The sequence below is a fragment of the Rhinoderma darwinii genome (genome assembly GCF_050947455.1).
Source record: "Rhinoderma darwinii isolate aRhiDar2 chromosome 5 unlocalized genomic scaffold, aRhiDar2.hap1 SUPER_5_unloc_26, whole genome shotgun sequence".
Lineage (NCBI taxonomy): Eukaryota > Metazoa > Chordata > Amphibia > Anura > Rhinodermatidae > Rhinoderma > Rhinoderma darwinii.
Genome location: NW_027461783.1, coordinates 328916 through 355424, shown reverse-complemented (window position 1 = coordinate 355424; position 26509 = coordinate 328916). Strand labels below are relative to the sequence as shown.

The 26509-nt window shown below is 47.7% G+C and overlaps 18 non-coding genes across 18 annotated transcripts; all 18 read right to left on the bottom strand.

The window, feature by feature from the left end:
• Positions 1-798: 798 nt before the first annotated feature.
• Positions 799-989, bottom strand: LOC142688634 (U2 spliceosomal RNA). The gene has a single exon (XR_012857700.1). It is a non-coding gene; the product is annotated as a U2 spliceosomal RNA (small nuclear RNA).
• Positions 990-2297: 1308 nt separating this feature from the next.
• Positions 2298-2488, bottom strand: LOC142688633 (U2 spliceosomal RNA). Its single transcript, XR_012857699.1, has one exon. It is a non-coding gene; the product is annotated as a U2 spliceosomal RNA (small nuclear RNA).
• A 1288-nt stretch (positions 2489-3776) lies between these two features.
• On the bottom strand, positions 3777-3967 carry LOC142688632 (U2 spliceosomal RNA). Its single transcript, XR_012857698.1, has one exon. It is a non-coding gene; the product is annotated as a U2 spliceosomal RNA (small nuclear RNA).
• A 1296-nt stretch (positions 3968-5263) lies between these two features.
• Positions 5264-5454, bottom strand: LOC142688791 (U2 spliceosomal RNA). Its single transcript, XR_012857842.1, has one exon. It is a non-coding gene; the product is annotated as a U2 spliceosomal RNA (small nuclear RNA).
• A 1288-nt stretch (positions 5455-6742) lies between these two features.
• On the bottom strand, positions 6743-6933 carry LOC142688631 (U2 spliceosomal RNA). Its single transcript, XR_012857697.1, has one exon. It is a non-coding gene; the product is annotated as a U2 spliceosomal RNA (small nuclear RNA).
• Positions 6934-8229: 1296 nt separating this feature from the next.
• Positions 8230-8420, bottom strand: LOC142688630 (U2 spliceosomal RNA). Its single transcript, XR_012857696.1, has one exon. It is a non-coding gene; the product is annotated as a U2 spliceosomal RNA (small nuclear RNA).
• Positions 8421-9716: 1296 nt separating this feature from the next.
• On the bottom strand, positions 9717-9907 carry LOC142688629 (U2 spliceosomal RNA). Its single transcript, XR_012857695.1, has one exon. It is a non-coding gene; the product is annotated as a U2 spliceosomal RNA (small nuclear RNA).
• Positions 9908-11195: 1288 nt separating this feature from the next.
• On the bottom strand, positions 11196-11387 carry LOC142688796 (U2 spliceosomal RNA). Its single transcript, XR_012857847.1, has one exon. It is a non-coding gene; the product is annotated as a U2 spliceosomal RNA (small nuclear RNA).
• A 1288-nt stretch (positions 11388-12675) lies between these two features.
• On the bottom strand, positions 12676-12866 carry LOC142688628 (U2 spliceosomal RNA). Its single transcript, XR_012857694.1, has one exon. It is a non-coding gene; the product is annotated as a U2 spliceosomal RNA (small nuclear RNA).
• A 1280-nt stretch (positions 12867-14146) lies between these two features.
• Positions 14147-14337, bottom strand: LOC142688627 (U2 spliceosomal RNA). Its single transcript, XR_012857693.1, has one exon. It is a non-coding gene; the product is annotated as a U2 spliceosomal RNA (small nuclear RNA).
• Positions 14338-15629: 1292 nt separating this feature from the next.
• Positions 15630-15820, bottom strand: LOC142688626 (U2 spliceosomal RNA). The gene has a single exon (XR_012857692.1). It is a non-coding gene; the product is annotated as a U2 spliceosomal RNA (small nuclear RNA).
• Positions 15821-17104: 1284 nt separating this feature from the next.
• Positions 17105-17295, bottom strand: LOC142688624 (U2 spliceosomal RNA). The gene has a single exon (XR_012857691.1). It is a non-coding gene; the product is annotated as a U2 spliceosomal RNA (small nuclear RNA).
• Positions 17296-18591: 1296 nt separating this feature from the next.
• LOC142688622 (U2 spliceosomal RNA) lies at positions 18592-18782 on the bottom strand. Its single transcript, XR_012857689.1, has one exon. It is a non-coding gene; the product is annotated as a U2 spliceosomal RNA (small nuclear RNA).
• Positions 18783-20074: 1292 nt separating this feature from the next.
• On the bottom strand, positions 20075-20265 carry LOC142688621 (U2 spliceosomal RNA). The gene has a single exon (XR_012857688.1). It is a non-coding gene; the product is annotated as a U2 spliceosomal RNA (small nuclear RNA).
• Positions 20266-21549: 1284 nt separating this feature from the next.
• Positions 21550-21740, bottom strand: LOC142688620 (U2 spliceosomal RNA). The gene has a single exon (XR_012857687.1). It is a non-coding gene; the product is annotated as a U2 spliceosomal RNA (small nuclear RNA).
• A 1296-nt stretch (positions 21741-23036) lies between these two features.
• LOC142688619 (U2 spliceosomal RNA) lies at positions 23037-23227 on the bottom strand. The gene has a single exon (XR_012857686.1). It is a non-coding gene; the product is annotated as a U2 spliceosomal RNA (small nuclear RNA).
• Positions 23228-24519: 1292 nt separating this feature from the next.
• LOC142688618 (U2 spliceosomal RNA) lies at positions 24520-24710 on the bottom strand. The gene has a single exon (XR_012857685.1). It is a non-coding gene; the product is annotated as a U2 spliceosomal RNA (small nuclear RNA).
• Positions 24711-26010: 1300 nt separating this feature from the next.
• Positions 26011-26202, bottom strand: LOC142688804 (U2 spliceosomal RNA). Its single transcript, XR_012857854.1, has one exon. It is a non-coding gene; the product is annotated as a U2 spliceosomal RNA (small nuclear RNA).
• Positions 26203-26509: the final 307 nt, after the last annotated feature.

Sequence of the window (26509 nt, the reverse complement as noted above, 5' to 3'; positions counted from 1 at the left end):
GAGGCTCAGTCAGTCACTCAGTGTTGCCTGAGAGGGCAACACTGCAACAGCCGGCCGCCAGGCTGTCTTTTTTTTGCACAGCTAGTTGCCTCCAGGAGGCCACAAGAGGGAGACAAGGGACTGCAAAATGGAAAATAGGCATCCACCAACTTTACAGACAACTTCTCCTTGCTCCTACAACCTCCATCCTTGCACAGTTTGTTATTCTTCTAGGTAACATAGTAACAAATCCAAATTGCTGCTCTCTTTGTAGGCAAGCAAGGCTTTGTTGCAACTGCAATTCTTACTTCTTCTTGAAATGTAGGGACGACAGTACATTCCATCACATCCATCTAGTGTACACAGGTAGGTCCATTGTGGCGGGCAGGCGAGCGGGCGGGCTGCTTTATTGGCTGTTTGCTGTTCCCCTACTCCACTCCACTATTTGACTGTTGTGCTGCATCAATCAATCAATCAATCAATCAATCAATCAATCAATCAATCAATCAATCAATCAATCAGTGGCTGGCTCAGGTGCAGCTCTTTAACTTACCTAAAAGGGAGGGCGGAGAGAAGACAAGGAAGGTGAATGAGGTGTTCCAATGTGAAATGCCGGAAACACAGAAACACAGACGACACACAACAAGAGGTGGCAATCTATTCATTAATTGCATTTAATCAATGAGCTCATTATCACTCATGCATTGTCCAACAGGTGTTGAAATAATGGGATTAAAAGGGGAGATCCCTTCAGAAAGACAGAAACAATAGCAAAGACAAAAAACACTTTTGGAATCTGCTTTTAGTCAACACATAAGGAAAGGGTGCACCGGTCCTGGAAATACTGCAATACCAGGTCAATGCGTGGAGTGGACAGAGCAAGCTCTATTTCCATCTCCCTGTTCTAAAAATCCATTTAATATATGGTCCCCAGATAGGGGACGTATCAGATATTAAACTGATAAGAACAGATACTACACTTGATCTTAGCCAAAAGGCCGAGAAGCGATAACCCGAACGGGCCGCGCGTTGCCCGAGCCTGCCCGATACTGCTGTTCAGCCCTTGCAGCGATTCAGCCTACTTCTAGGCAATTCCATGGGGCCCTGCAGGCTCACACACTCACAGCTACACGGGAGGTGAATAAAGGCCGGAGAGGAAGCCAGACAGGATTTGCTTCTTTTGCTTGCACCACAATGCAGTGCTGAAAGAGGAGGAATCTACATAAAAACGCCTTCCTGGCAACGCCCAAATGCCCTGCTGCCATGCAGATAAACACTGGCAGCGGCAGCAAGTGCATGCCCACAGCCACCCCTTGTTCCTTCACACCTTGTATCAGCTGTAATCCAGTCCAGTCCAGTGCTGCCTGCTGAGCAGCACTGACCAACACTGCCTGGGCCCAGGCTTTTATCTCTGAGGCCCCATTATGATGTCAGAAAGCTGGCTCTGGAATCCTGAGGGCTCCACTATGACACGTGCAAAGTTCCGTCTGAACTTTATATAAGACGGTGAGGCTCAGTCAGTCACTCAGTGTTGCCTGAGAGGGCAACACTGCAACAGCCGGCCGCCAGGCTGTCTTTTTTTTGCACAGCTAGTTGCCTCCAGGAGGCCACAAGAGGGAGACAAGGGACTGCAAAATGGAAAATAGGCATCCACCAACTTTACAGACAACTTCTCCTTGCTCCTACAACCTCCATCCTTGCACAGTTTGTTATTCTTCTAGGTAACATAGTAACAAATCCAAATTGCTGCTCTCTTTGTAGGCAAGCAAGGCTTTGTTGCAACTGCAATTCTTACTTCTTCTTGAAATGTAGGGACGACAGTACATTCCATCACATCCATCTAGTGTACACAGGTAGGTCCATTGTGGCGGGCAGGCGAGCGGGCGGGCTGCTTTATTGGCTGTTTGCTGTTCCCCTACTCCACTCCACTATTTGACTGTTGTGCTGCATCAATCAATCAATCAATCAATCAATCAATCAATCAATCAATCAATCAATCAATCAATCAATCAATCAATCAGTGGCTGGCTCAGGTGCAGCTCTTTAACTTACCTAAAAGGGAGGGCGGAGAGAAGACAAGGAAGGTGAATGAGGTGTTCCAATGTGAAATGCCGGAAACACAGAAACACAGACGACACACAACAAGAGGTGGCAATCTATTCATTAATTGCATTTAATCAATGAGCTCATTATCACTCATGCATTGTCCAACAGGTGTTGAAATAATGGGATTAAAAGGGGAGATCCCTTCAGAAAGACAGAAACAATAGCAAAGACAAAAAACACTTTTGGAATCTGCTTTTAGTCAACACATAAGGAAAGGGTGCACCGGTCCTGGAAATACTGCAATACCAGGTCAATGCGTGGAGTGGACAGAGCAAGCTCTATTTCCATCTCCCTGTTCTAAAAATCCATTTAATATATGGTCCCCAGATAGGGGACGTATCAGATATTAAACTGATAAGAACAGATACTACACTTGATCTTAGCCAAAAGGCCGAGAAGCGATAACCCGAACGGGCCGCGCGTTGCCCGAGCCTGCCCGATACTGCTGTTCAGCCCTTGCAGCGATTCAGCCTACTTCTAGGCAATTCCATGGGGCCCTGCAGGCTCACACACTCACAGCTACACGGGAGGTGAATAAAGGCCGGAGAGGAAGCCAGACAGGATTTGCTTCTTTTGCTTGCACCACAATGCAGTGCTGAAAGAGGAGGAATCTACATAAAAACGCCTTCCTGGCAACGCCCAAATGCCCTGCTGCCATGCAGATAAACACTGGCAGCGGCAGCAAGTGCATGCCCACAGCCACCCCTTGTTCCTTCACACCTTGTATCAGCTGTAATCCAGTCCAGTCCAGTGCTGCCTGCTGAGCAGCACTGACCAACACTGCCTGGGCCCAGGCTTTTATCTCTGAGGCCCCATTATGATGTCAGAAAGCTGGCTCTGGAATCCTGAGGGCTCCACTATGACACGTGCAAAGTTCCGTCTGAACTTTATATAAGACGGTGAGGCTCAGTCAGTCACTCAGTGTTGCCTGAGAGGGCAACACTGCAACAGCCGGCCGCCAGGCTGTCTTTTTTTTGCACAGCTAGTTGCCTCCAGGAGGCCACAAGAGGGAGACAAGGGACTGCAAAATGGAAAATAGGCATCCACCAACTTTACAGACAACTTCTCCTTGCTCCTACAACCTCCATCCTTGCACAGTTTGTTATTCTTCTAGGTAACATAGTAACAAATCCAAATTGCTGCTCTCTTTGTAGGCAAGCAAGGCTTTGTTGCAACTGCAATTCTTACTTCTTCTTGAAATGTAGGGACGACAGTACATTCCATCACATCCATCTAGTGTACACAGGTAGGTCCATTGTGGCGGGCAGGCGAGCGGGCGGGCTGCTTTATTGGCTGTTTGCTGTTCCCCTACTCCACTCCACTATTTGACTGTTGTGCTGCATCAATCAATCAATCAATCAATCAATCAATCAATCAATCAATCAATCAATCAGTGGCTGGCTCAGGTGCAGCTCTTTAACTTACCTAAAAGGGAGGGCGGAGAGAAGACAAGGAAGGTGAATGAGGTGTTCCAATGTGAAATGCCGGAAACACAGAAACACAGACGACACACAACAAGAGGTGGCAATCTATTCATTAATTGCATTTAATCAATGAGCTCATTATCACTCATGCATTGTCCAACAGGTGTTGAAATAATGGGATTAAAAGGGGAGATCCCTTCAGAAAGACAGAAACAATAGCAAAGACAAAAAACACTTTTGGAATCTGCTTTTAGTCAACACATAAGGAAAGGGTGCACCGGTCCTGGAAATACTGCAATACCAGGTCAATGCGTGGAGTGGACAGAGCAAGCTCTATTTCCATCTCCCTGTTCTAAAAATCCATTTAATATATGGTCCCCAGATAGGGGACGTATCAGATATTAAACTGATAAGAACAGATACTACACTTGATCTTAGCCAAAAGGCCGAGAAGCGATAACCCGAACGGGCCGCGCGTTGCCCGAGCCTGCCCGATACTGCTGTTCAGCCCTTGCAGCGATTCAGCCTACTTCTAGGCAATTCCATGGGGCCCTGCAGGCTCACACACTCACAGCTACACGGGAGGTGAATAAAGGCCGGAGAGGAAGCCAGACAGGATTTGCTTCTTTTGCTTGCACCACAATGCAGTGCTGAAAGAGGAGGAATCTACATAAAAACGCCTTCCTGGCAACGCCCAAATGCCCTGCTGCCATGCAGATAAACACTGGCAGCGGCAGCAAGTGCATGCCCACAGCCACCCCTTGTTCCTTCACACCTTGTATCAGCTGTAATCCAGTCCAGTCCAGTGCTGCCTGCTGAGCAGCACTGACCAACACTGCCTGGGCCCAGGCTTTTATCTCTGAGGCCCCATTATGATGTCAGAAAGCTGGCTCTGGAATCCTGAGGGCTCCACTATGACACGTGCAAAGTTCCGTCTGAACTTTATATAAGACGGTGAGGCTCAGTCAGTCACTCAGTGTTGCCTGAGAGGGCAACACTGCAACAGCCGGCCACCAGGCTGTCTTTTTTTTGCACAGCTAGTTGCCTCCAGGAGGCCACAAGAGGGAGACAAGGGACTGCAAAATGGAAAATAGGCATCCACCAACTTTACAGACAACTTCTCCTTGCTCCTACAACCTCCATCCTTGCACAGTTTGTTATTCTTCTAGGTAACATAGTAACAAATCCAAATTGCTGCTCTCTTTGTAGGCAAGCAAGGCTTTGTTGCAACTGCAATTCTTACTTCTTCTTGAAATGTAGGGACGACAGTACATTCCATCACATCCATCTAGTGTACACAGGTAGGTCCATTGTGGCGGGCAGGCGAGCGGGCGGGCTGCTTTATTGGCTGTTTGCTGTTCCCCTACTCCACTCCACTATTTGACTGTTGTGCTGCATCAATCAATCAATCAATCAATCAATCAATCAATCAATCAATCAATCAATCAATCAATCAGTGGCTGGCTCAGGTGCAGCTCTTTAACTTACCTAAAAGGGAGGGCGGAGAGAAGACAAGGAAGGTGAATGAGGTGTTCCAATGTGAAATGCCGGAAACACAGAAACACAGACGACACACAACAAGAGGTGGCAATCTATTCATTAATTGCATTTAATCAATGAGCTCATTATCACTCATGCATTGTCCAACAGGTGTTGAAATAATGGGATTAAAAGGGGAGATCCCTTCAGAAAGACAGAAACAATAGCAAAGACAAAAAACACTTTTGGAATCTGCTTTTAGTCAACACATAAGGAAAGGGTGCACCGGTCCTGGAAATACTGCAATACCAGGTCAATTCGTGGAGTGGACAGAGCAAGCTCTATTTCCATCTCCCTGTTCTAAAAATCCATTTAATATATGGTCCCCAGATAGGGGACGTATCAGATATTAAACTGATAAGAACAGATACTACACTTGATCTTAGCCAAAAGGCCGAGAAGCGATAACCCGAACGGGCCGCGCGTTGCCCGAGCCTGCCCGATACTGCTGTTCAGCCCTTGCAGCGATTCAGCCTACTTCTAGGCAATTCCATGGGGCCCTGCAGGCTCACACACTCACAGCTACACGGGAGGTGAATAAAGGCCGGAGAGGAAGCCAGACAGGATTTGCTTCTTTTGCTTGCACCACAATGCAGTGCTGAAAGAGGAGGAATCTACATAAAAACGCCTTCCTGGCAACGCCCAAATGCCCTGCTGCCATGCAGATAAACACTGGCAGCGGCAGCAAGTGCATGCCCACAGCCACCCCTTGTTCCTTCACACCTTGTATCAGCTGTAATCCAGTCCAGTCCAGTGCTGCCTGCTGAGCAGCACTGACCAACACTGCCTGGGCCCAGGCTTTTATCTCTGAGGCCCCATTATGATGTCAGAAAGCTGGCTCTGGAATCCTGAGGGCTCCACTATGACACGTGCAAAGTTCCGTCTGAACTTTATATAAGACGGTGAGGCTCAGTCAGTCACTCAGTGTTGCCTGAGAGGGCAACACTGCAACAGCCGGCCGCCAGGCTGTCTTTTTTTTGCACAGCTAGTTGCCTCCAGGAGGCCACAAGAGGGAGACAAGGGACTGCAAAATGGAAAATAGGCATCCACCAACTTTACAGACAACTTCTCCTTGCTCCTACAACCTCCATCCTTGCACAGTTTGTTATTCTTCTAGGTAACATAGTAACAAATCCAAATTGCTGCTCTCTTTGTAGGCAAGCAAGGCTTTGTTGCAACTGCAATTCTTACTTCTTCTTGAAATGTAGGGACGACAGTACATTCCATCACATCCATCTAGTGTACACAGGTAGGTCCATTGTGGCGGGCAGGCGAGCGGGCGGGCTGCTTTATTGGCTGTTTGCTGTTCCCCTACTCCACTCCACTATTTGACTGTTGTGCTGCATCAATCAATCAATCAATCAATCAATCAATCAATCAATCAATCAATCAATCAGTGGCTGGCTCAGGTGCAGCTCTTTAACTTACCTAAAAGGGAGGGCGGAGAGAAGACAAGGAAGGTGAATGAGGTGTTCCAATGTGAAATGCCGGAAACACAGAAACACAGACGACACACAACAAGAGGTGGCAATCTATTCATTAATTGCATTTAATCAATGAGCTCATTATCACTCATGCATTGTCCAACAGGTGTTGAAATAATGGGATTAAAAGGGGAGATCCCTTCAGAAAGACAGAAACAATAGCAAAGACAAAAAACACTTTTGGAATCTGCTTTTAGTCAACACATAAGGAAAGGGTGCACCGGTCCTGGAAATACTGCAATACCAGGTCAATGCGTGGAGTGGACAGAGCAAGCTCTATTTCCATCTCCCTGTTCTAAAAATCCATTTAATATATGGTCCCCAGATAGGGGACGTATCAGATATTAAACTGATAAGAACAGATACTACACTTGATCTTAGCCAAAAGGCCGAGAAGCGATAACCCGAACGGGCCGCGCGTTGCCCGAGCCTGCCCGATACTGCTGTTCAGCCCTTGCAGCGATTCAGCCTACTTATAGGCAATTCCATGGGGCCCTGCAGGCTCACACACTCACAGCTACACGGGAGGTGAATAAAGGCCGGAGAGGAAGCCAGACAGGATTTGCTTCTTTTGCTTGCACCACAATGCAGTGCTGAAAGAGGAGGAATCTACATAAAAACGCCTTCCTGGCAACGCCCAAATGCCCTGCTGCCATGCAGATAAACACTGGCAGCGGCAGCAAGTGCATGCCCACAGCCACCCCTTGTTCCTTCACACCTTGTATCAGCTGTAATCCAGTCCAGTCCAGTGCTGCCTGCTGAGCAGCACTGACCAACACTGCCTGGGCCCAGGCTTTTATCTCTGAGGCCCCATTATGATGTCAGAAAGCTGGCTCTGGAATCCTGAGGGCTCCACTATGACACGTGCAAAGTTCCGTCTGAACTTTATATAAGACGGTGAGGCTCAGTCAGTCACTCAGTGTTGCCTGAGAGGGCAACACTGCAACAGCCGGCCGCCAGGCTGTCTTTTTTTTGCACAGCTAGTTGCCTCCAGGAGGCCACAAGAGGGAGACAAGGGACTGCAAAATGGAAAATAGGCATCCACCAACTTTACAGACAACTTCTCCTTGCTCCTACAACCTCCATCCTTGCACAGTTTGTTATTCTTCTAGGTAACATAGTAACAAATCCAAATTGCTGCTCTCTTTGTAGGCAAGCAAGGCTTTGTTGCAACTGCAATTCTTACTTCTTCTTGAAATGTAGGGACGACAGTACATTCCATCACATCCATCTAGTGTACACAGGTAGGTCCATTGTGGCGGGCAGGCGAGCGGGCGGGCTGCTTTATTGGCTGTTTGCTGTTCCCCTACTCCACTCCACTATTTGACTGTTGTGCTGCATCAATCAATCAATCAATCAATCAATCAATCAATCAATCAATCAATCAATCAATCAATCAGTGGCTGGCTCAGGTGCAGCTCTTTAACTTACCTAAAAGGGAGGGCGGAGAGAAGACAAGGAAGGTGAATGAGGTGTTCCAATGTGAAATGCCGGAAACACAGAAACACAGACGACACACAACAAGAGGTGGCAATCTATTCATTAATTGCATTTAATCAATGAGCTCATTATCACTCATGCATTGTCCAACAGGTGTTGAAATAATGGGATTAAAAGGGGAGATCCCTTCAGAAAGACAGAAACAATAGCAAAGACAAAAAACACTTTTGGAATCTGCTTTTAGTCAACACATAAGGAAAGGGTGCACCGGTCCTGGAAATACTGCAATACCAGGTCAATGCGTGGAGTGGACAGAGCAAGCTCTATTTCCATCTCCCTGTTCTAAAAATCCATTTAATATATGGTCCCCAGATAGGGGACGTATCAGATATTAAACTGATAAGAACAGATACTACACTTGATCTTAGCCAAAAGGCCGAGAAGCGATAACCCGAACGGGCCGCGCGTTGCCCGAGCCTGCCCGATACTGCTGTTCAGCCCTTGCAGCGATTCAGCCTACTTCTAGGCAATTCCATGGGGCCCTGCAGGCTCACACACTCACAGCTACACGGGAGGTGAATAAAGGCCGGAGAGGAAGCCAGACAGGATTTGCTTCTTTTGCTTGCACCACAATGCAGTGCTGAAAGAGGAGGAATCTACATAAAAACGCCTTCCTGGCAACGCCCAAATGCCCTGCTGCCATGCAGATAAACACTGGCAGCGGCAGCAAGTGCATGCCCACAGCCACCCCTTGTTCCTTCACACCTTGTATCAGCTGTAATCCAGTCCAGTCCAGTGCTGCCTGCTGAGCAGCACTGACCAACACTGCCTGGGCCCAGGCTTTTATCTCTGAGGCCCCATTATGATGTCAGAAAGCTGGCTCTGGAATCCTGAGGGCTCCACTATGACACGTGCAAAGTTCCGTCTGAACTTTATATAAGACGGTGAGGCTCAGTCAGTCACTCAGTGTTGCCTGAGAGGGCAACACTGCAACAGCCGGCCGCCAGGCTGTCTTTTTTTTGCACAGCTAGTTGCCTCCAGGAGGCCACAAGAGGGAGACAAGGGACTGCAAAATGGAAAATAGGCATCCACCAACTTTACAGACAACTTCTCCTTGCTCCTACAACCTCCATCCTTGCACAGTTTGTTATTCTTCTAGGTAACATAGTAACAAATCCAAATTGCTGCTCTCTTTGTAGGCAAGCAAGGCTTTGTTGCAACTGCAATTCTTACTTCTTCTTGAAATGTAGGGACGACAGTACATTCCATCACATCCATCTAGTGTACACAGGTAGGTCCATTGTGGCGGGCAGGCGAGCGGGCGGGCTGCTTTATTGGCTGTTTGCTGTTCCCCTACTCCACTCCACTATTTGACTGTTGTGCTGCATCAATCAATCAATCAATCAATCAATCAATCAATCAATCAATCAATCAATCAATCAATCAGTGGCTGGCTCAGGTGCAGCTCTTTAACTTACCTAAAAGGGAGGGCGGAGAGAAGACAAGGAAGGTGAATGAGGTGTTCCAATGTGAAATGCCGGAAACACAGAAACACAGACGACACACAACAAGAGGTGGCAATCTATTCATTAATTGCATTTAATCAATGAGCTCATTATCACTCATGCATTGTCCAACAGGTGTTGAAATAATGGGATTAAAAGGGGAGATCCCTTCAGAAAGACAGAAACAATAGCAAAGACAAAAAACACTTTTGGAATCTGCTTTTAGTCAACACATAAGGAAAGGGTGCACCGGTCCTGGAAATACTGCAATACCAGGTCAATGCGTGGAGTGGACAGAGCAAGCTCTATTTCCATCTCCCTGTTCTAAAAATCCATTTAATATATGGTCCCCAGATAGGGGACGTATCAGATATTAAACTGATAAGAACAGATACTACACTTGATCTTAGCCAAAAGGCCGAGAAGCGATAACCCGAACGGGCCGCGCGTTGCCCGAGCCTGCCCGATACTGCTGTTCAGCCCTTGCAGCGATTCAGCCTACTTCTAGGCAATTCCATGGGGCCCTGCAGGCTCACACACTCACAGCTACACGGGAGGTGAATAAAGGCCGGAGAGGAAGCCAGACAGGATTTGCTTCTTTTGCTTGCACCACAATGCAGTGCTGAAAGAGGAGGAATCTACATAAAAACGCCTTCCTGGCAACGCCCAAATGCCCTGCTGCCATGCAGATAAACACTGGCAGCGGCAGCAAGTGCATGCCCACAGCCACCCCTTGTTCCTTCACACCTTGTATCAGCTGTAATCCAGTCCAGTCCAGTGCTGCCTGCTGAGCAGCACTGACCAACACTGCCTGGGCCCAGGCTTTTATCTCTGAGGCCCCATTATGATGTCAGAAAGCTGGCTCTGGAATCCTGAGGGCTCCACTATGACACGTGCAAAGTTCCGTCTGAACTTTATATAAGACGGTGAGGCTCAGTCAGTCACTCAGTGTTGCCTGAGAGGGCAACACTGCAACAGCCGGCCGCCAGGCTGTCTTTTTTTTGCACAGCTAGTTGCCTCCAGGAGGCCACAAGAGGGAGACAAGGGACTGCAAAATGGAAAATAGGCATCCACCAACTTTACAGACAACTTCTCCTTGCTCCTACAACCTCCATCCTTGCACAGTTTGTTATTCTTCTAGGTAACATAGTAACAAATCCAAATTGCTGCTCTCTTTGTAGGCAAGCAAGGCTTTGTTGCAACTGCAATTCTTACTTCTTCTTGAAATGTAGGGACGACAGTACATTCCATCACATCCATCTAGTGTACACAGGTAGGTCCATTGTGGCGGGCAGGCGAGCGGGCGGGCTGCTTTATTGGCTGTTTGCTGTTCCCCTACTCCACTCCACTCTTTGACTGTTGTGCTGCATCAATCAATCAATCAATCAATCAATCAATCAATCAATCAATCAATCAATCAGTGGCTGGCTCAGGTGCAGCTCTTTAACTTACCTAAAAGGGAGGGCGGAGAGAAGACAAGGAAGGTGAATGAGGTGTTCCAATGTGAAATGCCGGAAACACAGAAACACAGACGACACACAACAAGAGGTGGCAATCTATTCATTAATTGCATTTAATCAATGAGCTCATTATCACTCATGCATTGTCCAACAGGTGTTGAAATAATGGGATTAAAAGGGGAGATCCCTTCAGAAAGACAGAAACAATAGCAAAGACAAAAAACACTTTTGGAATCTGCTTTTAGTCAACACATAAGGAAAGGGTGCACCGGTCCTGGAAATACTGCAATACCAGGTCAATGCGTGGAGTGGACAGAGCAAGCTCTATTTCCATCTCCCTGTTCTAAAAATCCATTTAATATATGGTCCCCAGATAGGGGACGTATCAGATATTAAACTGATAAGAACAGATACTTACACTTGATCTTAGCCAAAAGGCCGAGAAGCGATAACCCGAACGGGCCGCGCGTTGCCCGAGCCTGCCCGATACTGCTGTTCAGCCCTTGCAGCGATTCAGCCTACTTCTAGGCAATTCCATGGGGCCCTGCAGGCTCACACACTCACAGCTACACGGGAGGTGAATAAAGGCCGGAGAGGAAGCCAGACAGGATTTGCTTCTTTTGCTTGCACCACAATGCAGTGCTGAAAGAGGAGGAATCTACATAAAAACGCCTTCCTGGCAACGCCCAAATGCCCTGCTGCCATGCAGATAAACACTGGCAGCGGCAGCAAGTGCATGCCCACAGCCACCCCTTGTTCCTTCACACCTTGTATCAGCTGTAATCCAGTCCAGTCCAGTGCTGCCTGCTGAGCAGCACTGACCAACACTGCCTGGGCCCAGGCTTTTATCTCTGAGGCCCCATTATGATGTCAGAAAGCTGGCTCTGGAATCCTGAGGGCTCCACTATGACACGTGCAAAGTTCCGTCTGAACTTTATATAAGACGGTGAGGCTCAGTCAGTCACTCAGTGTTGCCTGAGAGGGCAACACTGCAACAGCCGGCCGCCAGGCTGTCTTTTTTTTGCACAGCTAGTTGCCTCCAGGAGGCCACAAGAGGGAGACAAGGGACTGCAAAATGGAAAATAGGCATCCACCAACTTTACAGACAACTTCTCCTTGCTCCTACAACCTCCATCCTTGCACAGTTTGTTATTCTTCTAGGTAACATAGTAACAAATCCAAATTGCTGCTCTCTTTGTAGGCAAGCAAGGCTTTGTTGCAACTGCAATTCTTACTTCTTCTTGAAATGTAGGGACGACAGTACATTCCATCACATCCATCTAGTGTACACAGGTAGGTCCATTGTGGCGGGCAGGCGAGCGGGCGGGCTGCTTTATTGGCTGTTTGCTGTTCCCCTACTCCACTCCACTATTTGACTGTTGTGCTGCATCAATCAATCAATCAATCAATCAATCAATCAATCAATCAATCAATCAATCAGTGGCTGGCTCAGGTGCAGCTCTTTAACTTACCTAAAAGGGAGGGCGGAGAGAAGACAAGGAAGGTGAATGAGGTGTTCCAATGTGAAATGCCGGAAACACAGAAACACAGACGACACACAACAAGAGGTGGCAATCTATTCATTAATTGCATTTAATCAATGAGCTCATTATCACTCATGCATTGTCCAACAGGTGTTGAAATAATGGGATTAAAAGGGGAGATCCCTTCAGAAAGACAGAAACAATAGCAAAGACAAAAAACACTTTTGGAATCTGCTTTTAGTCAACACATAAGGAAAGGGTGCACCGGTCCTGGAAATACTGCAATACCAGGTCAATGCGTGGAGTGGACAGAGCAAGCTCTATTTCCATCTCCCTGTTCTAAAAATCCATTTAATATATGGTCCCCAGATAGGGGACGTATCAGATATTAAACTGATAAGAACAGATACTACACTTGATCTTAGCCAAAAGGCCGAGAAGCGATAACCCGAACGGGCCGCGCGTTGCCCGAGCCTGCCCGATACTGCTGTTCAGCCCTTGCAGCGATTCAGCCTACTTCTAGGCAATTCCATGGGGCCCTGCAGGCTCACACACTCACAGCTACACGGGAGGTGAATAAAGGCCGGAGAGGAAGCCAGACAGGATTTGCTTCTTTTGCTTGCACCACAATGCAGTGCTGAAAGAGGAGGAATCTACATAAAAACGCCTTCCTGGCAACGCCCAAATGCCCTGCTGCCATGCAGATAAACACTGGCAGCGGCAGCAAGTGCATGCCCACAGCCACCCCTTGTTCCTTCACACCTTGTATCAGCTGTAATCCAGTCCAGTCCAGTGCTGCCTGCTGAGCAGCACTGACCAACACTGCCTGGGCCCAGGCTTTTATCTCTGAGGCCCCATTATGATGTCAGAAAGCTGGCTCTGGAATCCTGAGGGCTCCACTATGACACGTGCAAAGTTCCGTCTGAACTTTATATAAGACGGTGAGGCTCAGTCAGTCACTCAGTGTTGCCTGAGAGGGCAACACTGCAACAGCCGGCCGCCAGGCTGTCTTTTTTTTGCACAGCTAGTTGCCTCCAGGAGGCCACAAGAGGGAGACAAGGGACTGCAAAATGGAAAATAGGCATCCACCAACTTTACAGACAACTTCTCCTTGCTCCTACAACCTCCATCCTTGCACAGTTTGTTATTCTTCTAGGTAACATAGTAACAAATCCAAATTGCTGCTCTCTTTGTAGGCAAGCAAGGCTTTGTTGCAACTGCAATTCTTACTTCTTCTTGAAATGTAGGGACGACAGTACATTCCATCACATCCATCTAGTGTACACAGGTAGGTCCATTGTGGCGGGCAGGCGAGCGGGCGGGCTGCTTTATTGGCTGTTTGCTGTTCCCCTACTCCACTCCACTATTTGACTGTTGTGCTGCATCAATCAATCAATCAATCAATCAATCAATCAATCAATCAATCAGTGGCTGGCTCAGGTGCAGCTCTTTAACTTACCTAAAAGGGAGGGCGGAGAGAAGACAAGGAAGGTGAATGAGGTGTTCCAATGTGAAATGCCGGAAACACAGAAACACAGACGACACACAACAAGAGGTGGCAATCTATTCATTAATTGCATTTAATCAATGAGCTCATTATCACTCATGCATTGTCCAACAGGTGTTGAAATAATGGGATTAAAAGGGGAGATCCCTTCAGAAAGACAGAAACAATAGCAAAGACAAAAAACACTTTTGGAATCTGCTTTTAGTCAACACATAAGGAAAGGGTGCACCGGTCCTGGAAATACTGCAATACCAGGTCAATGCGTGGAGTGGACAGAGCAAGCTCTATTTCCATCTCCCTGTTCTAAAAATCCATTTAATATATGGTCCCCAGATAGGGGACGTATCAGATATTAAACTGATAAGAACAGATACTACACTTGATCTTAGCCAAAAGGCCGAGAAGCGATAACCCGAACGGGCCGCGCGTTGCCCGAGCCTGCCCGATACTGCTGTTCAGCCCTTGCAGCGATTCAGCCTACTTCTAGGCAATTCCATGGGGCCCTGCAGGCTCACACACTCACAGCTACACGGGAGGTGAATAAAGGCCGGAGAGGAAGCCAGACAGGATTTGCTTCTTTTGCTTGCACCACAATGCAGTGCTGAAAGAGGAGGAATCTACATAAAAACGCCTTCCTGGCAACGCCCAAATGCCCTGCTGCCATGCAGATAAACACTGGCAGCGGCAGCAAGTGCATGCCCACAGCCACCCCTTGTTCCTTCACACCTTGTATCAGCTGTAATCCAGTCCAGTCCAGTGCTGCCTGCTGAGCAGCACTGACCAACACTGCCTGGGCCCAGGCTTTTATCTCTGAGGCCCCATTATGATGTCAGAAAGCTGGCTCTGGAATCCTGAGGGCTCCACTATGACACGTGCAAAGTTCCGTCTGAACTTTATATAAGACGGTGAGGCTCAGTCAGTCACTCAGTGTTGCCTGAGAGGGCAACACTGCAACAGCCGGCCGCCAGGCTGTCTTTTTTTTGCACAGCTAGTTGCCTCCAGGAGGCCACAAGAGGGAGACAAGGGACTGCAAAATGGAAAATAGGCATCCACCAACTTTACAGACAACTTCTCCTTGCTCCTACAACCTCCATCCTTGCACAGTTTGTTATTCTTCTAGGTAACATAGTAACAAATCCAAATTGCTGCTCTCTTTGTAGGCAAGCAAGGCTTTGTTGCAACTGCAATTCTTACTTCTTCTTGAAATGTAGGGACGACAGTACATTCCATCACATCCATCTAGTGTACACAGGTAGGTCCATTGTGGCGGGCAGGCGAGCGGGCGGGCTGCTTTATTGGCTGTTTGCTGTTCCCCTACTCCACTCCACTATTTGACTGTTGTGCTGCATCAATCAATCAATCAATCAATCAATCAATCAATCAATCAATCAATCAATCAATCAGTGGCTGGCTCAGGTGCAGCTCTTTAACTTACCTAAAAGGGAGGGCGGAGAGAAGACAAGGAAGGTGAATGAGGTGTTCCAATGTGAAATGCCGGAAACACAGAAACACAGACGACACACAACAAGAGGTGGCAATCTATTCATTAATTGCATTTAATCAATGAGCTCATTATCACTCATGCATTGTCCAACAGGTGTTGAAATAATGGGATTAAAAGGGGAGATCCCTTCAGAAAGACAGAAACAATAGCAAAGACAAAAAACACTTTTGGAATCTGCTTTTAGTCAACACATAAGGAAAGGGTGCACCGGTCCTGGAAATACTGCAATACCAGGTCAATGCGTGGAGTGGACAGAGCAAGCTCTATTTCCATCTCCCTGTTCTAAAAATCCATTTAATATATGGTCCCCAGATAGGGGACGTATCAGATATTAAACTGATAAGAACAGATACTACACTTGATCTTAGCCAAAAGGCCGAGAAGCGATAACCCGAACGGGCCGCGCGTTGCCCGAGCCTGCCCGATACTGCTGTTCAGCCCTTGCAGCGATTCAGCCTACTTCTAGGCAATTCCATGGGGCCCTGCAGGCTCACACACTCACAGCTACACGGGAGGTGAATAAAGGCCGGAGAGGAAGCCAGACAGGATTTGCTTCTTTTGCTTGCACCACAATGCAGTGCTGAAAGAGGAGGAATCTACATAAAAACGCCTTCCTGGCAACGCCCAAATGCCCTGCTGCCATGCAGATAAACACTGGCAGCGGCAGCAAGTGCATGCCCACAGCCACCCCTTGTTCCTTCACACCTTGTATCAGCTGTAATCCAGTCCAGTCCAGTGCTGCCTGCTGAGCAGCACTGACCAACACTGCCTGGGCCCAGGCTTTTATCTCTGAGGCCCCATTATGATGTCAGAAAGCTGGCTCTGGAATCCTGAGGGCTCCACTATGACACGTGCAAAGTTCCGTCTGAACTTTATATAAGACGGTGAGGCTCAGTCAGTCACTCAGTGTTGCCTGAGAGGGCAACACTGCAACAGCCGGCCGCCAGGCTGTCTTTTTTTTGCACAGCTAGTTGCCTCCAGGAGGCCACAAGAGGGAGACAAGGGACTGCAAAATGGAAAATAGGCATCCACCAACTTTACAGACAACTTCTCCTTGCTCCTACAACCTCCATCCTTGCACAGTTTGTTATTCTTCTAGGTAACATAGTAACAAATCCAAATTGCTGCTCTCTTTGTAGGCAAGCAAGGCTTTGTTGCAACTGCAATTCTTACTTCTTCTTGAAATGTAGGGACGACAGTACATTCCATCACATCCATCTAGTGTACACAGGTAGGTCCATTGTGGCGGGCAGGCGAGCGGGCGGGCTGCTTTATTGGCTGTTTGCTGTTCCCCTACTCCACTCCACTATTTGACTGTTGTGCTGCATCAATCAATCAATCAATCAATCAATCAATCAATCAATCAATCAATCAGTGGCTGGCTCAGGTGCAGCTCTTTAATTTACCTAAAAGGGAGGGCGGAGAGAAGACAAGGAAGGTGAATGAGGTGTTCCAATGTGAAATGCCGGAAACACAGAAACACAGACGACACACAACAAGAGGTGGCAATCTATTCATTAATTGCATTTAATCAATGAGCTCATTATCACTCATGCATTGTCCAACAGGTGTTGAAATAATGGGATTAAAAGGGGAGATCCCTTCAGAAAGACAGAAACAATAGCAAAGACAAAAAACACTTTTGGAATCTGCTTTTAGTCAACACATAAGGAAAGGGTGCACCGGTCCTGGAAATACTGCAATACCAGGTCAATGCGTGGAGTGGACAGAGCAAGCTCTATTTCCATCTCCCTGTTCTAAAAATCCATTTAATATATGGTCCCCAGATAGGGGACGTATCAGATATTAAACTGATAAGAACAGATACTACACTTGATCTTAGCCAAAAGGCCGAGAAGCGATAACCCGAACGGGCCGCGCGTTGCCCGAGCCTGCCCGATACTGCTGTTCAGCCCTTGCAGCGATTCAGCCTACTTCTAGGCAATTCCATGGGGCCCTGCAGGCTCACACACTCACAGCTACACGGGAGGTGAATAAAGGCCGGAGAGGAAGCCAGACAGGATTTGCTTCTTTTGCTTGCACCACAATGCAGTGCTGAAAGAGGAGGAATCTACATAAAAACGCCTTCCTGGCAACGCCCAAATGCCCTGCTGCCATGCAGATAAACACTGGCAGCGGCAGCAAGTGCATGCCCACAGCCACCCCTTGTTCCTTCACACCTTGTATCAGCTGTAATCCAGTCCAGTCCAGTGCTGCCTGCTGAGCAGCACTGACCAACACTGCCTGGGCCCAGGCTTTTATCTCTGAGGCCCCATTATGATGTCAGAAAGCTGGCTCTGGAATCCTGAGGGCTCCACTATGACACGTGCAAAGTTCCGTCTGAACTTTATATAAGACGGTGAGGCTCAGTCAGTCACTCAGTGTTGCCTGAGAGGGCAACACTGCAACAGCCGGCCGCCAGGCTGTCTTTTTTTTGCACAGCTAGTTGCCTCCAGGAGGCCACAAGAGGGAGACAAGGGACTGCAAAATGGAAAATAGGCATCCACCAACTTTACAGACAACTTCTCCTTGCTCCTACAACCTCCATCCTTGCACAGTTTGTTATTCTTCTAGGTAACATAGTAACAAATCCAAATTGCTGCTCTCTTTGTAGGCAAGCAAGGCTTTGTTGCAACTGCAATTCTTACTTCTTCTTGAAATGTAGGGACGACAGTACATTCCATCACATCCATCTAGTGTACACAGGTAGGTCCATTGTGGCGGGCAGGCGAGCGGGCGGGCTGCTTTATTGGCTGTTTGCTGTTCCCCTACTCCACTCCACTATTTGACTGTTGTGCTGCATCAATCAATCAATCAATCAATCAATCAATCAATCAATCAATCAATCAATCAATCAATCAGTGGCTGGCTCAGGTGCAGCTCTTTAACTTACCTAAAAGGGAGGGCGGAGAGAAGACAAGGAAGGTGAATGAGGTGTTCCAATGTGAAATGCCGGAAACACAGAAACACAGACGACACACAACAAGAGGTGGCAATCTATTCATTAATTGCATTTAATCAATGAGCTCATTATCACTCATGCATTGTCCAACAGGTGTTGAAATAATGGGATTAAAAGGGGAGATCCCTTCAGAAAGACAGAAACAATAGCAAAGACAAAAAACACTTTTGGAATCTGCTTTTAGTCAACACATAAGGAAAGGGTGCACCGGTCCTGGAAATACTGCAATACCAGGTCAATGCGTGGAGTGGACAGAGCAAGCTCTATTTCCATCTCCCTGTTCTAAAAATCCATTTAATATATGGTCCCCAGATAGGGGACGTATCAGATATTAAACTGATAAGAACAGATACTACACTTGATCTTAGCCAAAAGGCCGAGAAGCGATAACCCGAACGGGCCGCGCGTTGCCCGAGCCTGCCCGATACTGCTGTTCAGCCCTTGCAGCGATTCAGCCTACTTCTAGGCAATTCCATGGGGCCCTGCAGGCTCACACACTCACAGCTACACGGGAGGTGAATAAAGGCCGGAGAGGAAGCCAGACAGGATTTGCTTCTTTTGCTTGCACCACAATGCAGTGCTGAAAGAGGAGGAATCTACATAAAAACGCCTTCCTGGCAACGCCCAAATGCCCTGCTGCCATGCAGATAAACACTGGCAGCGGCAGCAAGTGCATGCCCACAGCCACCCCTTGTTCCTTCACACCTTGTATCAGCTGTAATCCAGTCCAGTCCAGTGCTGCCTGCTGAGCAGCACTGACCAACACTGCCTGGGCCCAGGCTTTTATCTCTGAGGCCCCATTATGATGTCAGAAAGCTGGCTCTGGAATCCTGAGGGCTCCACTATGACACGTGCAAAGTTCCGTCTGAACTTTATATAAGACGGTGAGGCTCAGTCAGTCACTCAGTGTTGCCTGAGAGGGCAACACTGCAACAGCCGGCCGCCAGGCTGTCTTTTTTTTGCACAGCTAGTTGCCTCCAGGAGGCCACAAGAGGGAGACAAGGGACTGCAAAATGGAAAATAGGCATCCACCAACTTTACAGACAACTTCTCCTTGCTCCTACAACCTCCATCCTTGCACAGTTTGTTATTCTTCTAGGTAACATAGTAACAAATCCAAATTGCTGCTCTCTTTGTAGGCAAGCAAGGCTTTGTTGCAACTGCAATTCTTACTTCTTCTTGAAATGTAGGGACGACAGTACATTCCATCACATCCATCTAGTGTACACAGGTAGGTCCATTGTGGCGGGCAGGCGAGCGGGCGGGCTGCTTTATTGGCTGTTTGCTGTTCCCCTACTCCACTCCACTATTTGACTGTTGTGCTGCATCAATCAATCAATCAATCAATCAATCAATCAATCAATCAATCAATCAATCAATCAGTGGCTGGCTCAGGTGCAGCTCTTTAACTTACCTAAAAGGGAGGGCGGAGAGAAGACAAGGAAGGTGAATGAGGTGTTCCAATGTGAAATGCCGGAAACACAGAAACACAGACGACACACAACAAGAGGTGGCAATCTATTCATTAATTGCATTTAATCAATGAGCTGATTATCACTCATGCATTGTCCAACAGGTGTTGAAATAATGGGATTAAAAGGGGAGATCCCTTCAGAAAGACAGAAACAATAGCAAAGACAAAAAACACTTTTGGAATCTGCTTTTAGTCAACACATAAGGAAAGGGTGCACCGGTCCTGGAAATACTGCAATACCAGGTCAATGCGTGGAGTGGACAGAGCAAGCTCTATTTCCATCTCCCTGTTCTAAAAATCCATTTAATATATGGTCCCCAGATAGGGGACGTATCAGATATTAAACTGATAAGAACAGATACTACACTTGATCTTAGCCAAAAGGCCGAGAAGCGATAACCCGAACGGGCCGCGCGTTGCCCGAGCCTGCCCGATACTGCTGTTCAGCCCTTGCAGCGATTCAGCCTACTTCTAGGCAATTCCATGGGGCCCTGCAGGCTCACACACTCACAGCTACACGGGAGGTGAATAAAGGCCGGAGAGGAAGCCAGACAGGATTTGCTTCTTTTGCTTGCACCACAATGCAGTGCTGAAAGAGGAGGAATCTACATAAAAACGCCTTCCTGGCAACGCCCAAATGCCCTGCTGCCATGCAGATAAACACTGGCAGCGGCAGCAAGTGCATGCCCACAGCCACCCCTTGTTCCTTCACACCTTGTATCAGCTGTAATCCAGTCCAGTCCAGTGCTGCCTGCTGAGCAGCACTGACCAACACTGCCTGGGCCCAGGCTTTTATCTCTGAGGCCCCATTATGATGTCAGAAAGCTGGCTCTGGAATCCTGAGGGCTCCACTATGACACGTGCAAAGTTCCGTCTGAACTTTATATAAGACGGTGAGGCTCAGTCAGTCACTCAGTGTTGCCTGAGAGGGCAACACTGCAACAGCCGGCCGCCAGGCTGTCTTTTTTTTGCACAGCTAGTTGCCTCCAGGAGGCCACAAGAGGGAGACAAGGGACTGCAAAATGGAAAATAGGCATCCACCAACTTTACAGACAACTTCTCCTTGCTCCTACAACCTCCATCCTTGCACAGTTTGTTATTCTTCTAGGTAACATAGTAACAAATCCAAATTGCTGCTCTCTTTGTAGGCAAGCAAGGCTTTGTTGCAACTGCAATTCTTACTTCTTCTTGAAATGTAGGGACGACAGTACATTCCATCACATCCATCTAGTGTACACAGGTAGGTCCATTGTGGCGGGCAGGCGAGCGGGCGGGCTGCTTTATTGGCTGTTTGCTGTTCCCCTACTCCACTCCACTATTTGACTGTTGTGCTGCATCAATCAATCAATCAATCAATCAATCAATCAATCAATCAATCAATCAGTGGCTGGCTCAGGTGCAGCTCTTTAACTTACCTAAAAGGGAGGGCGGAGAGAAGACAAGGAAGGTGAATGAGGTGTTCCAATGTGAAATGCCGGAAACACAGAAACACAGACGACACACAACAAGAGGTGGCAATCTATTCATTAATTGCATTTAATCAATGAGCTCATTATCACTCATGCATTGTCCAACAGGTGTTGAAATAATGGGATTAAAAGGGGAGATCCCTTCAGAAAGACAGAAACAATAGCAAAGACAAAAAACACTTTTGGAATCTGCTTTTAGTCAACACATAAGGAAAGGGTGCACCGGTCCTGGAAATACTGCAATACCAGGTCAATGCGTGGAGTGGACAGAGCAAGCTCTATTTCCATCTCCCTGTTCTAAAAATCCATTTAATATATGGTCCCCAGATAGGGGACGTATCAGATATTAAACTGATAAGAACAGATACTACACTTGATCTTAGCCAAAAGGCCGAGAAGCGATAACCCGAACGGGCCGCGCGTTGCCCGAGCCTGCCCGATACTGCTGTTCAGCCCTTGCAGCGATTCAGCCTACTTCTAGGCAATTCCATGGGGCCCTGCAGGCTCACACACTCACAGCTACACGGGAGGTGAATAAAGGCCGGAGAGGAAGCCAGACAGGATTTGCTTCTTTTGCTTGCACCACAATGCAGTGCTGAAAGAGGAGGAATCTACATAAAAACGCCTTCCTGGCAACGCCCAAATGCCCTGCTGCCATGCAGATAAACACTGGCAGCGGCAGCAAGTGCATGCCCACAGCCACCCCTTGTTCCTTCACACCTTGTATCAGCTGTAATCCAGTCCAGTCCAGTGCTGCCTGCTGAGCAGCACTGACCAACACTGCCTGGGCCCAGGCTTTTATCTCTGAGGCCCCATTATGATGTCAGAAAGCTGGCTCTGGAATCCTGAGGGCTCCACTATGACACGTGCAAAGTTCCGTCTGAACTTTATATAAGACGGTGAGGCTCAGTCAGTCACTCAGTGTTGCCTGAGAGGGCAACACTGCAACAGCCGGCCGCCAGGCTGTCTTTTTTTTGCACAGCTAGTTGCCTCCAGGAGGCCACAAGAGGGAGACAAGGGACTGCAAAATGGAAAATAGGCATCCACCAACTTTACAGACAACTTCTCCTTGCTCCTACAACCTCCATCCTAGCACAGTTTGTTATTCTTCTAGGTAACATAGTAACAAATCCAAATTGCTGCTCTCTTTGTAGGCAAGCAAGGCTTTGTTGCAACTGCAATTCTTACTTCTTCTTGAAATGTAGGGACGACAGTACATTCCATCACATCCATCTAGTGTACACAGGTAGGTCCATTGTGGCGGGCAGGCGAGCGGGCGGGCTGCTTTATTGGCTGTTTGCTGTTCCCCTACTCCACTCCACTATTTGACTGTTGTGCTGCATCAATCAATCAATCAATCAATCAATCAATCAATCAATCAATCAATCAATCAATCAATCAGTGGCTGGCTCAGGTGCAGCTCTTTAACTTACCTAAAAGGGAGGGCGGAGAGAAGACAAGGAAGGTGAATGAGGTGTTCCAATGTGAAATGCCGGAAACACAGAAACACAGACGACACACAACAAGAGGTGGCAATCTATTCATTAATTGCATTTAATCAATGAGCTCATTATCACTCATGCATTGTCCAACAGGTGTTGAAATAATGGGATTAAAAGGGGAGATCCCTTCAGAAAGACAGAAACAATAGCAAAGACAAAAAACACTTTTGGAATCTGCTTTTAGTCAACACATAAGGAAAGGGTGCACCGGTCCTGGAAATACTGCAATACCAGGTCAATGCGTGGAGTGGACAGAGCAAGCTCTATTTCCATCTCCCTGTTCTAAAAATCCATTTAATATATGGTCCCCAGATAGGGGACGTATCAGATATTAAACTGATAAGAACAGATACTACACTTGATCTTAGCCAAAAGGCCGAGAAGCGATAACCCGAACGGGCCGCGCGTTGCCCGAGCCTGCCCGATACTGCTGTTCAGCCCTTGCAGCGATTCAGCCTACTTCTAGGCAATTCCATGGGGCCCTGCAGGCTCACACACTCACAGCTACACGGGAGGTGAATAAAGGCCGGAGAGGAAGCCAGACAGGATTTGCTTCTTTTGCTTGCACCACAATGCAGTGCTGAAAGAGGAGGAATCTACATAAAAACGCCTTCCTGGCAACGCCCAAATGCCCTGCTGCCATGCAGATAAACACTGGCAGCGGCAGCAAGTGCATGCCCACAGCCACCCCTTGTTCCTTCACACCTTGTATCAGCTGTAATCCAGTCCAGTCCAGTGCTGCCTGCTGAGCAGCACTGACCAACACTGCCTGGGCCCAGGCTTTTATCTCTGAGGCCCCATTATGATGTCAGAAAGCTGGCTCTGGAATCCTGAGGGCTCCACTATGACACGTGCAAAGTTCCGTCTGAACTTTATATAAGACGGTGAGGCTCAGTCAGTCACTCAGTGTTGCCTGAGAGGGCAACACTGCAACAGCCGGCCGCCAGGCTGTCTTTTTTTTGCACAGCTAGTTGCCTCCAGGAGGCCACAAGAGGGAGACAAGGGACTGCAAAATGGAAAATAGGCATCCACCAACTTTACAGACAACTTCTCCTTGCTCCTACAACCTCCATCCTTGCACAGTTTGTTATTCTTCTAGGTAACATAGTAACAAATCCAAATTGCTGCTCTCTTTGTAGGCAAGCAAGGCTTTGTTGCAACTGCAATTCTTACTTCTTCTTGAAATGTAGGGACGACAGTACATTCCATCACATCCATCTAGTGTACACAGGTAGGTCCATTGTGGCGGGCAGGCGAGCGGGCGGGCTGCTTTATTGGCTGTTTGCTGTTCCCCTACTCCACTCCACTATTTGACTGTTGTGCTGCATCAATCAATCAATCAATCAATCAATCAATCAATCAATCAATCAATCAATCAATCAGTGGCTGGCTCAGGTGCAGCTCTTTAACTTACCTAAAAGGGAGGGCGGAGAGAAGACAAGGAAGGTGAATGAGGTGTTCCAATGTGAAATGCCGGAAACACAGAAACACAGACGACACACAACAAGAGGTGGCAATCTATTCATTAATTGCATTTAATCAATGAGCTCATTATCACTCATGCATTGTCCAACAGGTGTTGAAATAATGGGATTAAAAGGGGAGATCCCTTCAGAAAGACAGAAACAATAGCAAAGACAAAAAACACTTTTGGAATCTGCTTTTAGTCAACACATAAGGAAAGGGTGCACCGGTCCTGGAAATACTGCAATACCAGGTCAATGCGTGGAGTGGACAGAGCAAGCTCTATTTCCATCTCCCTGTTCTAAAAATCCATTTAATATATGGTCCCCAGATAGGGGACGTATCAGATATTAAACTGATAAGAACAGATACTACACTTGATCTTAGCCAAAAGGCCGAGAAGCGATAACCCGAACGGGCCGCGCGTTGCCCGAGCCTGCCCGATACTGCTGTTCAGCCCTTGCAGCGATTCAGCCTACTTCTAGGCAATTCCATGGGGCCCTGCAGGCTCACACACTCACAGCTACACGGGAGGTGAATAAAGGCCGGAGAGGAAGCCAGACAGGATTTGCTTCTTTTGCTTGCACCACAATGCAGTGCTGAAAGAGGAGGAATCTACATAAAAACGCCTTCCTGGCAACGCCCAAATGCCCTGCTGCCATGCAGATAAACACTGGCAGCGGCAGCAAGTGCATGCCCACAGCCACCCCTTGTTCCTTCACACCTTGTATCAGCTGTAATCCAGTCCAGTCCAGTGCTGCCTGCTGAGCAGCACTGACCAACACTGCCTGGGCCCAGGCTTTTATCTCTGAGGCCCCATTATGATGTCAGAAAGCTGGCTCTGGAATCCTGAGGGCTCCACTATGACACGTGCAAAGTTCCGTCTGAACTTTATATAAGACGGTGAGGCTCAGTCAGTCACTCAGTGTTGCCTGAGAGGGCAACACTGCAACAGCCGGCCGCCAGGCTGTCTTTTTTTTGCACAGCTAGTTGCCTCCAGGAGGCCACAAGAGGGAGACAAGGGACTGCAAAATGGAAAATAGGCATCCACCAACTTTACAGACAACTTCTCCTTGCTCCTACAACCTCCATCCTTGCACAGTTTGTTATTCTTCTAGGTAACATAGTAACAAATCCAAATTGCTGCTCTCTTTGTAGGCAAGCAAGGCTTTGTTGCAACTGCAATTCTTACTTCTTCTTGAAATGTAGGGACGACAGTACATTCCATCACATCCATCTAGTGTACACAGGTAGGTCCATTGTGGCGGGCAGGCGAGCGGGCGGGCTGCTTTATTGGCTGTTTGCTGTTCCCCTACTCCACTCCACTATTTGACTGTTGTGCTGCATCAATCAATCAATCAATCAATCAATCAATCAATCAATCAATCAATCAATCAATCAATCAATCAGTGGCTGGCTCAGGTGCAGCTCTTTAACTTACCTAAAAGGGAGGGCGGAGAGAAGACAAGGAAGGTGAATGAGGTGTTCCAATGTGAAATGCCGGAAACACAGAAACACAGACGACACACAACAAGAGGTGGCAATCTATTCATTAATTGCATTTAATCAATGAGCTCATTATCACTCATGCATTGTCCAACAGGTGTTGAAATAATGGGATTAAAAGGGGAGATCCCTTCAGAAAGACAGAAACAATAGCAAAGACAAAAAACACTTTTGGAATCTGCTTTTAGTCAACACATAAGGAAAGGGTGCACCGGTCCTGGAAATACTGCAATACCAGGTCAATGCGTGGAGTGGACAGAGCAAGCTCTATTTCCATCTCCCTGTTCTAAAAATCCATTTAATATATGGTCCCCAGATAGGGGACGTATCAGATATTAAACTGATAAGAACAGATACTACACTTGATCTTAGCCAAACGTTGCCCGAGCCTGCCCGATACTGCTGTTCAGCCCTTGCAGCGATTCAGCCTACTTCTAGGCAATTCCATGGGGCCCTGCAGGCTCACACACTCACAGCTACACGGGAGGTGAATAAAGGCCGGAGAGGAAGCCAGACAGGATTTGCTTCTTTTGCTTGCACCACAATGCAGTGCTGAAAGAGGAGGAATCTACATAAAAACGCCTTCCTGGCAACGCCCAAATGCCCTGCTGCCATGCAGATAAACACTGGCAGCGGCAGCAAGTGCATGCCCACAGCCACCCCTTGTTCCTTCACACCTTGTATCAGCTGTAATCCAGTC